The sequence below is a fragment of the Narcine bancroftii genome, chromosome 4, assembly GCF_036971445.1.
Source record: "Narcine bancroftii isolate sNarBan1 chromosome 4, sNarBan1.hap1, whole genome shotgun sequence".
NCBI lineage: Eukaryota > Metazoa > Chordata > Chondrichthyes > Torpediniformes > Narcinidae > Narcine > Narcine bancroftii.
In genome coordinates this window covers 2,264,902-2,281,425 of record NC_091472.1, presented here as the reverse complement: position 1 = coordinate 2,281,425, position 16,524 = coordinate 2,264,902, and the positions used below count along the sequence as shown (strand labels likewise).

Here is a 16,524-nt window from a genome sequence, read left to right as displayed (position 1 = left end):
CCTGCACTCAATACTTTGATTTATGAAGGAAACTTTGCATTTATGATCTCTGGACACAAAATGTCTCCCTACACACGTCTTTTTTTGAATGTTTAATGTTTGATTTTCCAAAGATTTGTGTAATATTATTTACTGAGTCCTTACTCCCTCCCCTCCCTATCCCTTAAATTCTACAAATACCAAAAGCACAGATGTACAAAAACCACCTTAATACTGACAAAGACAAAGTTCCTCCTCGAAGCTGGAGGACCCCGGGCGTTAAATAGAAACAGGTCAGGGCAAAAACACATCATCTGTCACTCTTTACCTGCTGGGATGGATTGTTTTCTCTTATTTTAGGGTTGGGGGGGTGCGAATTATATCTGTGCCCCGATGTGACTCAGATCCGGTTGCCACACTTCAACAAATGTGTCCTATCTCTTCCATAAATTGTCAGTAATTTTCTCCAGGGGAATGCACCCTTGTATTTCCATATTCCATCGTGTGATATTTAGCTGGGAGTCGGACTTCCATGTGAATGTGATCCACTTCCTGGCGACTGACAGGGTGGCCTTCACAAACTGAATTTGGTGTCTGGACAGTCTAAACTGTCCTTACCCAATGTCCCCTAGAAGGTGCAGCTCTGCATCCTGTGGAAAATCCACCCTTGTATTTTTTTATCAGAGTGTCCCCCCCAGGTCTTCCCAGAAGGATCTCACCCATGTGCACAGTGGACAAAGGTTCGACCTCCACACCTGAAGCACGTTTCCGAAATTTCTGCCTTTGACTTGTGTAATTTTATTGGTGTGAGGTAGAAGTGATGCAAGAAATTATATTGCATGAGCATTTCCCATCAGGCCAATTCCCATCAGGCCATTCAAACACAGATCTTCCCACCATCGCTCATCAGTTGTTATGCCCAAGTCCGACTCCCATCTTTCCCTCGACCGATGTAAGCCCGGCTTCGGGCCTTCACCTTGGATTATGGAATACATCCTAGAGATAAATTTACACACAGTCCCCTTTCGAATTAGAGTCTCGATGTCACTGCAGTCACGCAGAGTCATTGTTGGTCCCAATATGTCCCTTAGGACAGAAAGCAGAAGAATGTTCTATTTGATAACTCGTATTTAGTCCTCAGCTGCTCGAGTGACGTGAGCTGCCCTTGTTAGTAACAATCCTCGATCCACCTGATTCCCTTCCGGCACCAGGTGTCCAGGATCTTATTGCCCAGACTCATAGGGATTAAATTGTTCTAGATCAAGGGCGTTTTAGGAGATGACCCCACCCGCAATCCAATCCATCGATTTTTTCTTTGCCACGTCTGGCCCACGTTTTATGGGGTCATCTGTTTTTTTTTCAAAACTAATTTGGTGTTCCATTTGTATACAAGTTCTCCTGCTTTCTCTTCCCCTATACATGTTCACCTGTCCTGTCTCGTTCCCTAATAGGAGATCAAGGATAGTTGGTCACCCTATATATAAACCAACTCTCTCTAGTTGGTCCCTCTATATATTAATTTAGAAAACTTTTCTGAACACATTTGACAAACTCCAGGCTGGAGTTTTACAGTCAATTTGTGGAGAGTTAAAGTCCCTCCGATCACAACCTTGTGTTTCCTGCCGCCGTCTGCTGTCTCTCGACAAAACTGCTCCTCCAATTCTCATTGTTTCATGTTTTTAAAATCCTTGTCACCCCTTCTTGCCACCCTCTCCAGCTCGACAGTCTCTCCTGTCGCTCAGTGACCTGGGGAATCTTCACCTCCGAGCTGAGGTTAAAGTGGTAATTCGTCACCCACCACTTTGCGCGCACCCAGATCTCTGTGCTTGGGTTACGTTCTTGGAGTCGGGAGAGGCCATTTGACCGGCCGGGTACACGTTGGCCCTTCTCAGCTGTCCCACCACACCAACCTGCTCCCACCCCTCTTTATTTCAGTGAAGTTTATCCTCATGAGCATGTCACACAAGATATTACAGTAGAAGTTGGCTGATCGGCCCATCAGATCGGGTCTGCTCTGGCACCAAATCATGATCTGATCCTTATCTCTCAGCCCCACTCCTGTATGTGGACAAGATCACGTGACATTTGTTGTTTTGTGGCAGTAGAATTGTGCTTTTCAGGTACAAAATTACTATAAATTCCAGTCCTGTAAATACAAGATTTAAAAAGAAATTGTGCTGAGAGATGTGGTGTCTGTGGGTCACTGTCCGTCCAGGAATCTGCTGGCGGAGGAGAAAAAGCTGTCCTTGTACACTGGGTGTTTGTCTTCAGGTTCCTGTATCTCCTTCCTGATGGTAGCTGTGAGAAGGGGGAATGGTCCGGATGGTGGGGGTCCTTGAGTTTGGAGGCTGGTTACCTAAGATACCACCTTTTGAAGATGTCCTCGATGGAGTGACTGACCATGTCAACAACTCTCTAATCGGTAGCCTTGCATTCCCTCGCACACCCACGTCACCAACACTGCATTCCCTTACACACCCACGTCAGCAACGCCGCCTTGCCTCGCCCGCCCACGCCGCCTTGCCTCGCCCGCCCACGCCGCCTTGCCTCGCCCGCCCACGCCGCCTTGCCTCGCCCGCCCACGCCGCCTTGCCTCGCCCGCCCACGCCGCCTTGCCTCGCCCGCCCACGCCGCCTTGCCTCGCCCGCCCACGCCGCCTTGCCTCGCCCGCCCACGCCGCCTTGCCTCGCCCGCCCACGCCGCCTTGCCTCGCCCGCCCACGCCGCCTTGCCTCGCCCGCCCACGCCGCCTTGCCTCGCCCGCCCACGCCGCCTTGCCTCGCCCGCCCACGCCGCCTTGCCTCGCCCGCCCACGCCGCCTTGCCTCGCCCGCCCACGCCGCCTTGCCTCGCCCGCCCACGCCGCCTTGCCTCGCCCGCCCACGCCGCCTTGCCTCGCCCGCCCACGCCGCCTTGCCTCGCCCGCCCACGCCGCCTTGCCTCGCCCGCCCACGCCGCCTTGCCTCGCCCGCCCACGCCGCCTTGCCTCGCCCGCCCACGCCGCCTTGCCTCACCCGCCCACGCCGCCTTGCTTCGCCCGCCCACGCCGCCTTGCCTCGCCCGCCCACGCCAACGCTGTGATTAGGTTCTCCAAGATTTGTAGCACTTGTGTACTCAGAACTTCGAATGGTGCAGCGCAGCAGGCCCTTTGGCCCACAATGTCTGTGCTGACCATGATGGGAAGAAGCTGGAAGCTGTTCCTCAGCCCGGTGGTGCTGGCCCTGATCCTCCTGTATCTCGTTCCCGAAGGGAGCAGCTGAAAGATGGCATGTGTGGGGTGGAAGGGATCCTCAATGATTTTGTGCTCCCTCATCAGACAATCTCAGGATCCCTGTCCTACAACTCACACAGAAGAGGAGGGGGCATGTGGGATGGGAGAGGGCACCCAGAGGTCCTCGGGGAATGATGTCCACGGCCCACCTCCTCCCCCATCATCAACCTCTACCACATGTGGGGGCAAGAGCTTCGGTCCTGTCAGGGGTTGGCAGCCTGGTGCACCCCAGCGTTTGCTCCTTGGGGCTCAGCCCCTATCTCTTTGGTGGCCAGCTGCGGACGATTCCCCAAACTTCCCCCGCTTGGGAGGGGGAGCTGTTGACTTCGGGAGCCTTTGCTGCCCCTTCCAGAGTACAGTTTGGTGTGGAGGTGGGGAACCTTGCCAGAGCCCCAGCCCCAGGGTAACCTGTGGACGTGAGCAGACTCCCATTCATTCTTGGGCCGGTCTGTGGGGTTGCTTGTAGTTGCCTGGCCAATACTCCAACCTCATTACAGGAAGGGTGTGGAGAGGGTGAGGAGGAGATTCACCAGAATGTTGCCTGGGTTGGAGAACGTGTGTTATGAGGCAAGGTTGAAAGAGCGAGGGGTCTTTGGGAGCCTTTGAGTGAGTCCTTGAATATTGCCCTCTTTCCCTCCCGGAACACGACTTGGGATAACTGTGGGGCCAGCAGGGCTGGCGCTGGCATAGTGGTTAACCTAAAGGTGTTACAGCACCAGCGATCGGGACCGGATGGTGTTTGAATCCCACGCTGTCTGTGAGGAGTTTTCCCCGGGGGCTCTGGTTTCCTCCCTTCAAAACAGGTTTGTAGGTCAATAGGGTGTAATTGGGCAGCACGGCTCGTGGGCCGGAAGGACCCGTCACCCTGCTGTAAATCTCTTTATATAAAAAATTAAATCTTCTCTTTGGAGTGTGGTAGAATGAGAGGAGACTTAATAGAGATCCACAAGATCAGGTGAGGCTCAGAAAGGGTAGGCGGCCAGCGCTTTTATCCCAGGGCAGGAAGAATAAAAGCAGAGGACGTGAACAAAGTGAAGGAAGGGAAGTTTAGGGGAGATGTCAAGGGAAAGTGTTTTACACAGAGAGTTGTGAGGGCCTGGAATGCCTCGCTGGAGCTGGATGTGATCGTTTACAAGATAGGCACATGGGTGCAAGGGAAGTAGAGGGTTATGGGTGTGAAGTGGGGGAAGGAGTCATTTATATATAGGGTGACATAGTTAGCACAAACCTGTGGCTGTGGTTCAAATGTGAGGAGTTTGTACGCTCTTCCCCATGTCTGCGTGGGGTTTCCCCAAGGGCTCCAGATTTCTCCCTCCATTGGAAATGTACAACATTGTAGGGTTAATTGGGTGGCACAGGGTCTTAGGCTGAAATGGCCTGTAAACAGACCTGTATGTCAAAAGAAAATTTAAATATTCTCTTTGGAGCAACGAAGTGATTCTACGTTGTGGGCCCAAAGGTTTGGACTGTGCTGGAATGTTCTCCATGACTGCAGGAAATTGGGACTCAACGAGCATTCCCTGCAATGGACCTGCATTCCCTGCAATGTGACATGGGTGCTCGACGACGGAGGAGCCTGCTTCACGCAGACCGCATAGGGCCAAGTGTGGGGAAAGGTTGTGCTGAGCCGAGGCCTGGTCTGATTGTGGTGCGGTGGGACTTGCTGTCTGCAGAAGCAGCTCCCTCCCTGCCGAGGCTGCTCGTCAGACCTGCTGCAACAAGTCTCCCCGCTGGGAGATGCGGTGAGCTCATTGTTGCTCAGACATGAGCTGCTGGGGACCAGAGCACTTCACGGTGAGACAGGAAGCAGTGGCCTGGCTGAAATGGCTGCGGCCAGGAACCCCCTCTGCTCCCTGCTGTCTATCCCCTGCCCATAAACCACAAGATGTCAAGTAGAAATAAGCCATTTGGCCCTATTGAGTTTGTTGCTCCACTCAGCCCCACTCCCCAGCCCTCTCCCCAGAACCTTTGATCCCCTGACTATTTCCAAACCCATCAATCTCTGCCTTAACTACACCCAACCACCTGGCCTCCACAGCCGCCCATGGTAACCAATTCCAGAGGTTCACTGCCCTCTGGCTGAAGAAATCCCTCCATATCTCTGTTTTAAACAGGCGCCCTTCAGTCCTGAAGTTGTGTCCTTGACTCTCTGACCGTGGGAAACAACTTTTCTACATCTACTCTGTCCAGGCCTTTCAACATTCAAGCTGCTTTCATGTAGTCTCCCCTCATTCCTCTGAACTCCAAGGAGTGCAATTCGAGGGCCATCAAACGTTCCTCGCATGTTATTCTCTTCATTCGCGGAATCAGTCAGCCGTAACCCGGCACCGTGGTTTACCCCGTCAGTGCTGGGACAGGCACCATGGTTTACTCCTTGCCCTCGGCACTGGGAATCTGCCACCACGGTTTCCAATGTAATAGAACTCCCCTTCCAGACAGTAGCCGTCCCGATATCAAGCACGCCCTGTCAATCCCCACCAGTCTGAGAACTCGAGCTTGGTCTGAAAATTAAAAATGCTGCTGCCATCATCTCGCCAGGCCTGCGTGTGATCCACGTCCCCATAATCCGTTTCTATTCACCGACCTCCTCTAAATGTCTTTTAAACCCCTTTATGGTCTCCCCATCGACCCCTCGTTCTGGGGCAGCTCATTCCCCTCCTCTCCACCCTTCGCTGTGCTTTCTATTTATAACTCCCCTAACCTGGGGAAAGACTGTGACTATTTACTCATCTATGCCCCTTGTAGGCAGAGATTTAACAGGGTCCTGGCAAGCAACATTTCCACTTGGAGGCTGGCCCTATTAAATTTTAAATGTAAGCGTTCAGCTCAGTAACAGGTCCTTCCGGCCCATGAGCCCGTGCCGCCCACCCCCCCCACCCCGGTACTTTTCAAAGGGTGGGAGGAAACTGGAGCCCTGGGGACAACCCACGCAGACGTGGGGAGAACGTATAGAAGATAGCGTGGGATTTGAATCCTGATCGCAGGCCCTGTAAAGGTGTTGCACTGACCGTGTCACCAATCCTATCTGGAGCGAGTTGGTAGAAGTGTCTACAATTACACAGTTCAAGTGCCATTTGGATAGATTTCCAGATAGGAAGGGTTGAGGAAGGGCAGGGCAGTGGACATTGTACTTGTGGACTATGATGAGGTCCCAAGCAGCAGATCTTCACTGCGTAGTGCAGGCCCTTGGTGTCTGCAACCACATGGAATCTGAGGGGAGCCAGCCCATTGTGTTCACACCTGGTTCTGTGGCAGAAGTACAGTTGAGGGAGTTTGAATCGAGACCTGTGACCAGTGGTGGGCACGGGGGTCGGTACGGTGTCCACTGCTGTTTGGATGGAAATGTAGTTCACATGATAAATTTGCAGGTGGCATAGAACATTCCAGCAGGTCTTTTGGCCCACAATATTGTGGTGACCCATGGAAACCTACAATCTAACCCTTCCCTCCCTAACACCCCATCACCCTCTATTTTTCTTGCATCCCTGTATCTGTCTGAGTCTTTTCAATGTCCTTATGTCACCACCTCCTCCCATCAGTCCTGGCAATGCATTCCAGGCACCGACTATTCTGTTTTTTCAAAGAAAACTTATTCAGGATGTCTCCCCTAAACATTCCTCCCCCAACCTTGATGTCCTCTGGTACTTACTGTTGTTTCCGCAGGGAAAAGGTGCTGGTTGTCCGCCCTATCCAAGCCTTTAATTGTCTAGTATACAAATCTTGTGACACCAATATTGGTGGTGCAGTGGACAATGACGAAAGATATTGAAGCCAGTAACAGGATCTAGATCAGTTGGGAAGGTGGGCCAAGGAGAGGCAAATGGAATTTAACTCTGACCACTTTGGGAGGACAAATCAGGACAGGACTTGCACAGAGAATGGCAGAACCCTGGAGAGTGCTGTAGGACAGAGAGACCTTGGGGTACAGGTGCATAGTTCCCTGAAAGTGGTGACTCGGGTGGGCAGGGGGTGAAGGGGGCCTTGGTGGGGCAGGGCACAGAGTTGAGACCTCATGATTTAGTTGTACAAGGTGTGGATGAGACCACACTGGGAACTGTGTGCAGTTCTGGTCATCCAGCTACAGGAAGGACATCAATCAACTGCAAGTGGCACAGAGGAGATTCACCAGGATGTTGTTATACTGGAGGGGCTAAGGGGAGACGTTGGGTTGCCTTGGTCTTTATTTCATGGAGCTCGGAGCCTGAGGGGTTACCTTAGAGGTTTATACAAACTATTGTTTGATTATTGTAGAACTAAAGTGATAGGGGAGAGATTTAGGAGGGTCCTGAGTAGAGATCTTTTCACTGAGAGGGTGGTCCGTATCTGGAATGAACTAGCAGAGGAAGCTGGAGGAGCAGGCACCATTTTGACATTCTGTGGAAAGCTGAGAAGGGTTTGGACCAAAGGCAGACGGATGGAACGTGTCCAGATTGCTATCTCAGTCACTTTTGGGCCTGTTCCATGCTGGAGGACTTCCTCCCTCTCCACCTTCAATCTGGGCCCTACCAGGGCAAGAGGCCACGTGATTGTATAAATCTATGGACGAGGGACAAAAGTCCCAGCCTGTCCAGATATCTCAAGCCCAGATGTTCGGAGAACACATTGAATGTAAAAAGAATCTTAAGAAAGAAATTAGAAAAGCTAAAAGAAGATACGAGGTGGCGATAGCACAGGGTGAAAATAAATCCAAAGGGTTTCTACAAATATGTTAATAGCAAAAGGAGAGATAAAATCAGTCCCTTAGAGCAGGGGTGTCAAACTCAAATTCACAGAGGGCCAAAATTAAAAACTTGGACTAAGTCATGGGCCAAACTAAATATTTATTGAAAATTTTCAACAACATCTGCATGTTTTCTCTTCTTTCAACATATGTAATGTTAAACTTTTTCTTACTAAAATAAATGTTTAATATTAGTTTTGGTTAAACTCTTTCCAGAAGAAGCATTAACAAATTAGAAATAAAATATTCAATCAATAATATTTCTTTATAACCTTTAAGCTCCTTTTAAATGTATTTTTTTCACAAGCCAACAAGTCAAACAAATAACAACTTACTTCAATGACAAACAGGTTTGTCTTTTAATATGATGAACATATTGTCTCCCTCCCACCTGTCTTGAAAGGTCCTGTTTTCTGTCTTTCGTTTGGCCATTTTTCGTAAGGGGTTTATTACATGTGAGTTGGGCGACAGGTCGCAGATACTAATGAAAGTAAAGAGAGGAGGTGGGGGCGATTAGCGGGCTGAGGGGCCGGCGCCAATGCATTTGCAAAGCATTCTGGGATTTGTAGTATTAGCTGTGCATGTGCTTTACTGGCGCGGCGGCCAGCGGGCCAGCTCTAATACATATTTGATATGATCTTGCAGGCCAAATATAATTATATAACCATATAACCACTTACAGCACAGAACAGGCCAGTTCAGCCCTACTAGTCCATGCCGTAACAAATCCCCACCCTCCTAGTCCCACTGACCAGCACCCGGTCCATACCCATCCAGTCCTCTCCTCTCCATGTAACTATCCAGTCTTTCCTTAAATGTAACCAACGATCCCACCTCGACCACGTCTGTCGGAAGCTCATTCCACATCCCTACCACCCTTTGCACAAAGAAATTTCCCCTCATGTTCCCTTTATAATTTTCCCCCTTCATTATTAAACCATGCCCTCTAGTTTGAATCTCCCCCTTTCTTAATTGAAAAAGCCTATCCACGTTTACTCTGTCCCTTTTAAAATCTTAAACACCTCTATCAAGTCCCCTCTCAATCTTCTACGCTCCAGAGAAAAAAGCCCCAGTCTGCACAACCTTTCCCTGGAACTCAGACCCTGAAATCCTGTCAACATTCTCGTGAACCTTCTCTGCACTCTCTCTATTTTGTTTATATCTTTCCTATAATTTGGTGACCAAAACTGTACACAGTACTCCAAATTTGGCCTCACCAATGCCTTGTACAATTTCATCATAACCTCCCTACTCTTGAATTCAATACTCCGATTGATGAAGGCCAGCATTCCAAATGCCTTCTTCACCACACCATCTGCCTGAGTATCAGCCTTGAGGGTACTATTTACCATCACTCCTAAATCCCTTTGTTGCTCTGCACATCTCAATAGCCTACCAAATTTGGCCCATGGGCCTGAGTTTGACATGTGTGCCTTAGAGAATCAGAACGGACAACTGTGTGTGGAGCCAAATGAGATGGGGGAGATTTTGAACAAGTTCTTTTCTTCGGTATTCACTAAGGAGAAGGATATTGAACTGTACAGGTAAAGGAAGGAAAGAGGGTAATTGTGGAAACTGTAGGGATTAAGAAAGAGGAAGTACTGGAACTTCTGAAGCATATAAAGGTGGATAAGTCTCCAGGTCCCGACGGGATTTTCCCCAGGACCTTGAGAGAAGTTAGTGAGCAAATAGCAGAGGCTCTGACAGTGATTTTCCAAATATCATTCGAGACGGGTATCGTGCCGGAGGATTGGCGTATCACACACGTGGTTCCTTTGCTTAGAAAGGGTCCGAGGAGCAAGTCTAGCAATAATCGGCCTGTAGGTTTGACGACTGTGGCAGGTAAATTAGTGGAAAGTGTTCTTAGAGATAATATATATAAATATCTGGAGGGACAGGGTCTGATCAGGGACACTCAACATGGGGTTGTGTGTGGAAGGTCATGGTTGACCAATCTTGAATTTGTTGAAGAGGTGACTAGGAAGGTTGATGAGAGTAGAGCAGTGGATGTTGTCTACGTGGACTTCATTGAGGCCTTCGATAAGGTTCCACATGGAAGCTTAGTTGGGAAGGTTCAGGTGCTAGGTATTAATTTTGAGACAATCAAATGGATTCAACAGTGGCTGGAAGGAAGATGCTAGAGAGTTGTAGTCGATAACTGTTTGTCAGGCTGGAGGCCGGTAACAAGTGGTGTGTCTCTGGGATCAGTATTGGGTCCTTTGCTGTTTGTCATTTACATTAATGATCTGGAAGATCATTAAGAAGAATCAGAACAGGACATACGTGGTAAATGGGAGAGCATTGAGGAATACAGAAGAGCAGAAAGATTTAGGAGTAACGGTACATCGTTCCCTGAAGGTAGAAACTCACGTGAATAGGGTGGTGAAGAAGGCTTTTAGTATGCTGGCCTTTATCAATCATTGCATGGAATATAGGAGTTGGGAGGTGATGTTGAGATTGTATAAGACGTTGGTGCGGCCTAATTTGGAGTTCTGTGTGCAGTTCTGGTCGCCTAATTATAGGAAGGATATAAACAGAGTGCAGAGAAGGTTTACCAGAATGTGACCTGGGTTTAAGCATCTAGAGTATAGGGAGAGATTGGACAGATTAGGTCTTTATTCTTTGGAGCGTAGAAGGTTGAGAGGGGATTTGATAGAAGTATTTAAGATTATGAAAGGGTTAGACAGAGTGGATGTGGATAGACTATTTCCGTTAGGAGGAGGAAAGATTAAAACAAGAGGACATGAGTTAAGAATTAAGGGGCAGAGGTTTAGAGGTAACATGAGGGGGAACTTCTTTACTCAGAGAGTGGTAGCCGTGTGGAATGAGCTTCCAGGAGAAATAGTGGCGGCGGAGTCAATTGTATTATTTAAGAAAAGGTTGGACAGGTATATGGATGAGAAGAAAATGGAGGGTTATGGGCATTGTGCAGGGAGGTGGAACTAGAGAGGGGTGTTTGGTTCGGTGCGGACTAGAAGGGCCTAATGGCCTGTTTCCGTGCTGTAATTGTTATGTTATGTTATGATGACAGGGTGGTAAATTGGACAAGATCTCCATCCTCAACCGATGGTCAGAACACTTCCAATCTCTTTTCAGTACCAACCGCTCAGTCCAAGATTCCGCCCTGCTCCAGCTCCCTCAACAGCCCCTAAGGCTAGAGCTGGATGAGGTTCCCACCCTGGATGAGACATATAAGGCAATCGAACAACTGAAAAGTGGCAAAGCAGCAGGTATGGATGGAATCCCCCCAGAAGTCTGGAAGGCTGGCGGCAAAACTCTGCATGCCAAACTGCATGAGTTTTTCAAGCTTTGTTGGGACCAAGGTAAACTGCCTCAGGATCTTCGTGATGCCACCATCATCACCTTGTACAAAAACAAAGGCGAGAAATCAGACTGCTCAAACTACAGGGGAATCGCATTGCTCTCCATTGCAGGCAAAATCTTCGCTAGGATTCTACTAAATAGAATAATACCTAGTGTCGCCGAGAATATTCTCCCAGAATCACAGTGCGGCTTTCGCGCAAACAGAGGAACTACTGACATGGTCTTTGCCCTCAGACAGCTCCAAGAAAAGTGCAGAGAACAAAACAAAGGACTCTACATCACCTTTGTTGACCTCACCAAAGCCTTCGACACCGTGAGCAGGAAAGGGCTTTGGCAAATACTAGAGCGCATCGGATGTCCCCCAAAGTTCCTCAACATGATTATCCAACTGCACGAAAACCAACAAGGTCGGGTCAGATACAGCAATGAGCTCTCTGAACCCTTCTCCATTAACAATGGCGTGAAGCAAGGCTGTGTTCTGGCACCAACCCTCTTTTCAATCTTCTTCAGCATGATGCTGAACCAAGCCATGAAAGACCCCAACAATGAAGACGCTGTTTACATCCGGTACCGCACGGATGGCAGTCTCTTCAATCTGAGGCGCCTGCAAGCTCACACCAAGACACAAGAGAAACTTGTCCGTGAACTACTCTTAGCAGACCATTCCGCTTTAGTTGCCCATTCAGAGCCAGCTCTTCAGCGCTTGACGTCCTGCTTTGCGGAAACTGCCAAAATGTTTGGCCTGGAAGTCAGCCTGAAGAAAACTGAGGTCCTCCATCAGCCAGCTCCCCACCATGACTACCAGCCCCCCCACATCTCCATCGGGCACACAAAACTCAAAACGGTCAACCAGTTTACCTATCTCGGCTGCACCATTTCATCAGATGCAAGGATCGACAATGAGATAGACAACAGACTCGCCAAGGCAAATAGCGCCTTTGGAAGACTACACAAAAGAGTCTGGAAAAACAACCAACTGAAAAACCTCACAAAGATAAGCGTATACAGAGCCGTTGTCATACCCACACTCCTGTTCGGCTCCGAATCATGGGTCCTCTACCGGCACCACCTACGGCTCCTAGAACGCTTCCACCAGCGTTGTCTCCGCTCCATCCTCAACATCCATTGGAGCGCTTACATCCCTAACGTCGAAGTACTCAAGATGGCAGAGGTCGACAGCATCGAGTCCACGCTGCTGAAGATCCAGCTGCGCTGGATGGGTCACGTCTCCAGAATGGAGGACCATCGCCTTCCCAAGATCGTGTTATATGGCGAGCTCTCCACTGGCCACCGTGAGAGAGGTGCACCAAAGAAAAGGTACAAGGACTGCCTAAAGAAATCTCTTGGTGCCTGCCACATTGACCACCGCCAGTGGGCTGATAACGCCTCAAACCGTGCATCTTGGCGCCTCACAGTTTGGCGGGCTGCAACCTCCTTTGAAGAAGACCGCAGAGCCCACCTCACTGACAAAAGGCAAAGGAGGAAAAACCCAACACCCAACCCCAACCAACCAATTTTCCCCTGCAACCGCTGCAATCGTGTCTGCCTGTCCCGCATCGGACTTGTCAGCCACAAACGAGCCTGCAGCTGACGTGGACTTTTTACCCCCTCCATAAATCTTCGTCCGCGAAGCCAAGCCAAAGAAGAAATTGGATTAGTAAATATGCAGATGATACTAAAATAGGTGGAACTGTGGATAATGAAGCTTTTCAGATATTGCAGAGGGATTTGGACTGCTGAGAAGAGTGCGCTGAATGATGGCAGATGGAGTTTAATGCTGAGAAGTGTGAAGGGCTTCATTTTGGAAGGAATAATCCAAACTGGACGTACGTAGTAAATGGGGGGGGGGGGGGGGGGCATTGAGGAATGCAGTGGAGCAGAAAGATCTCAGAATAACAGTGCATCATTCCCTGAAGATAGAATCTCATGTGGATAGGGTGGTGAAGAAGGGTTTTAGTCTGCTGGTCTTTATAAATCAAAGCATAGAATACAGGAGTTGGGAGGTGATGTTGAGATGGTTCAGGCATTGGTGAGGCCAAATTTAGAATATTGTGTTCAGTTTTGGTCACCGAATTATAGGAAGGATGTCAACAAGGTAGAGAGGGTGCAGAGAAGATTTACTAAAATGTTACCTGGGTTTCAGAATCTAGATCACAAAGAAAGATTGAGCAGATTAGGTCTTTATTCCTTGGAGCGTAGAAGGTTGAGGGGGATTTGATAGAGATATTTAAGATTATGAGGGGGATAGATAGAGTTGATGTGAATAGGCTTTTCCCCTTGAGGGTAGGAGAGATTGAAACAAGAAGTCATGAGTTAAGGGACAAAAGTTTAGAAGTAACATGAGGGGGAACTTCTTCACTCAGAGAGTGGTGGCTGTGTGGAATAAGCTTCCGGGAGAAGGAGTGGTGGCAGGGTCCATTTTGTTATTGAAGGAAAAATTGGATAGGTATGTGGATGGGAGGGGAATGGAGGGTGATGGGCAGGATACAGGTAAGTGGGACTAGAGGAGAGGACTTGGTTCCGTGCAGACTAGAAGGGCTGATATGGCCTGTTTACATGCTGTAATTGCTATATGGCCCCAAGAACGTTCTCCTAAAACTTTTCTACACCCTCCCCAGCTGAATGCCATCATCGCATTGTGTGTGTGGCCAGAACGGGGCTCCAGGTGTTGTCTTGCCAACGTCCTGTCATTAAAAACACAAGGGCTGGAGAACTCAGGCAGGTTCGCAGCATCCACAGGAGGTAAAGAGACATCACGAATGATTTGGGCCTGAGCCCAACATTGAGGTATGTGTGAAAAGCAGGGAGGCATCTGAACAGAAAGGCTGGGGAGAAAGGAAGGGTGGGAGGGCAGGAGGATGAGCCCAGACCACAGAGAGATAGGGTTAAATGGACCTGGATACGAGGACAGGCGTTGATCAGGGGAGAGGGTGGGCCTGCGAATGCAGAGCTGGGGGAAAGGAGAAATGGGGATAGAAGGTAGTGATGGGGTGGCTAATGGAAACTGGAGCAGCTGAGATGAACAGCGGTCAGCATGGATAGAATAGGATGAGGGGGATTGATTCCCTGGCTTAAGACGATGACTGGAGTAAAAGAGTGTTGCGTAGATGCTGGTTGGCTCCTGAGTCTTGGGACATCAGTGGGTCAAGTGGCAATGTCGCCCAATCTGATCCTCCCACTGATGCTGGTTCACCTGCTGAGTTCCGAGCACAGAGTTTGGATGTTGGTGGCCAAAGCTGCAGCAAATGGAGTAATAATGTGTGAAAATGTGAGATTTTAAGTTCAGATTTCTTGTCGGAGTACATGCGAGACATCACTTACAACCCTGAGATTCTTTTCCCTGTGGGCCAGCCAGAATTTCTACTTATAGACAGTTTTTAAAAAAAAAATGATACTTAAGAAAAGATACGTGTACAAAAAAGAGAAATGTAAACCAAGATTGATAAGTTCATGGGTCCGGACATGATAAACCACAGGTTGCTGTGGGAAGTGAGAGAAGAAATAACTGGGGCAGTTGCTATGATCTGTGAATCCACTTTGGCCCCAGGGGAGGTGGCGGAGGATTGGAGTATGGCAAATGTAGACCCCGTGTTTTAAAAAGTTAACGGAGAATCCTGGGATTTATAGCCCGGTGAGTCTTACATCAATGGGGCGTAAACTAATGGAGAGGATTCTTGAGGATAGGATCTATGAGCATTTGGAGAAGTCCAGTCTACTCAAGGATACCCAGCATGGCTTTGTGAAGGGAAGGTCATGTCTCATGAGACTAATTGAGTTTTTTGAGGAGGTAACAAAGGAAATCGATGATAGTCAGGTGGTAGATGTGGTCAACATGGATTTTAACAAGGCATTTGACAAAGTCCCCACGAGAGACTCATCCAGAAAGTCATGAGGTTTGGGATCAGTGGAACCTTGGCCGTGTAGATAAAAAAAATTGGCTTGTAGGAAGAAAGCAGAGAGTAGTAGTGGAAGGAAAGTTTTCTGCCTGGAGGTCAGTGACTAGTGGAGGGGCCGCAGGGATCTGTTCTGGGACCCCTGCTCTTTATGATTTTTATAAATGACCTGGATGAAGAGGCAGAAGATGGGTCAGTAAGTCTGCGGATGACACGAAGGTTGGAGGAGTTGTGGATGGAACTGAAGGTTGTCGAAGTTTACAAGAGGATGTAGTCAGGATGCAGAGTTAGGCAGAAAAGTGGCGGATGGATTTCAATCCGGATAAATGTGAGGTGATGCATTTTGGAAGGAAAAACCAGGAGGCTGAGTCCAGGGTTAATGGTCGGTTACTTAAGGGTATGGATGAACAGAGGGACCTTGGGGTCCAAATCCATACATCCCTCAAGGTACCTTAACATTTTAATGTGTTAACTGCTTTCCTAACTTGTATCCATGTAAGAATGCTCTGTGGTCCTGGAGAAATGCTATCTTGTCTTTACCGGGTCAGCATGGTATGAATGATAAATAAAGTTGACTTGACTTGAAGGTCACCGCACAGGTTGATAGGATAGTTACGAAGGCCTATGGGATGTTGGGATTCATTAATAGGGGGATTGAGTTCAGGAGTAGAGAGGTCGTGTTGCATCTCTACAAATCTCTGGTGAGGCCACACTTGGAGTATTCTGTTCAGTTCTGGTCACCTCATTACAGGAAGGATGTGGAAGCTGTGGAGAGGAGGCAGAGGAGATTTACCAGGATGTGGCCTGGATTGGGAAACAAGTCTTATGAGGCGAGGTTAGCAGATCTGGGACTTTTCTCTTTGGAGCGAAGAAGGATGAGAGGAGACTTGATAGAGGTCCACAAGATTCTGAGAGGCATCGATAGGGTGGACAGCCAGCGCCTGTTTCCCAGGGCAGGATCAGCAAACACCAGAGCACGTGTGTACAAAGTGAAGGGAGGGACATTTAGGGGAGACGTCAGGGGTAATTTCTTTACACAGAGAATTGTGGGGGCCTGGAATGTCTTGTCATGGATGGTGGTGGAGGCTGGAACATTAAGGGCATTTAAAAGATTCTTAGACACTGGATAAAAGAAAAATAGGATAGGGAGAGTTTAGTTTTTTTTTAGAAAAGGATATATGTGTCAGCACAACATCGAGGGCTGAAGGGCCTGTACTGGGCTGTAGTGTTCTATGTGCAAGAAGGAAGTGAAAACAAACTGCAATACAGAAAATAAATATTCAATGATAAATACTGTGAAAAGTAAGAGGCCTTAAATGAGCATCAGATTGAGATCAGT

The 16,524-nt window shown here is 48.7% G+C and overlaps 1 protein-coding gene across 7 annotated transcripts in view; it reads left to right on the top strand.

The window, feature by feature from the left end:
- Positions 1 to 16,524, top strand: part of LOC138760275 (protein-tyrosine kinase 2-beta-like) — a 159,687-nt gene that overhangs the window by 55,550 nt on the left and 87,613 nt on the right. For 2 of the 7 annotated variants that reach the window (XM_069930629.1, XM_069930630.1), the window contains exon 2: positions 13,911 to 14,079. The exons of 4 other annotated variants lie outside the window; for them this stretch is intronic. The gene's annotated coding sequence lies outside the window, so the exon portion shown is untranslated. Of the gene's footprint in view, positions 1 to 12,697; positions 13,119 to 13,910; positions 14,080 to 16,524 lie in introns of those variants that run through there. One more of the 7 variants, XM_069930631.1, reaches the window with a different exon arrangement.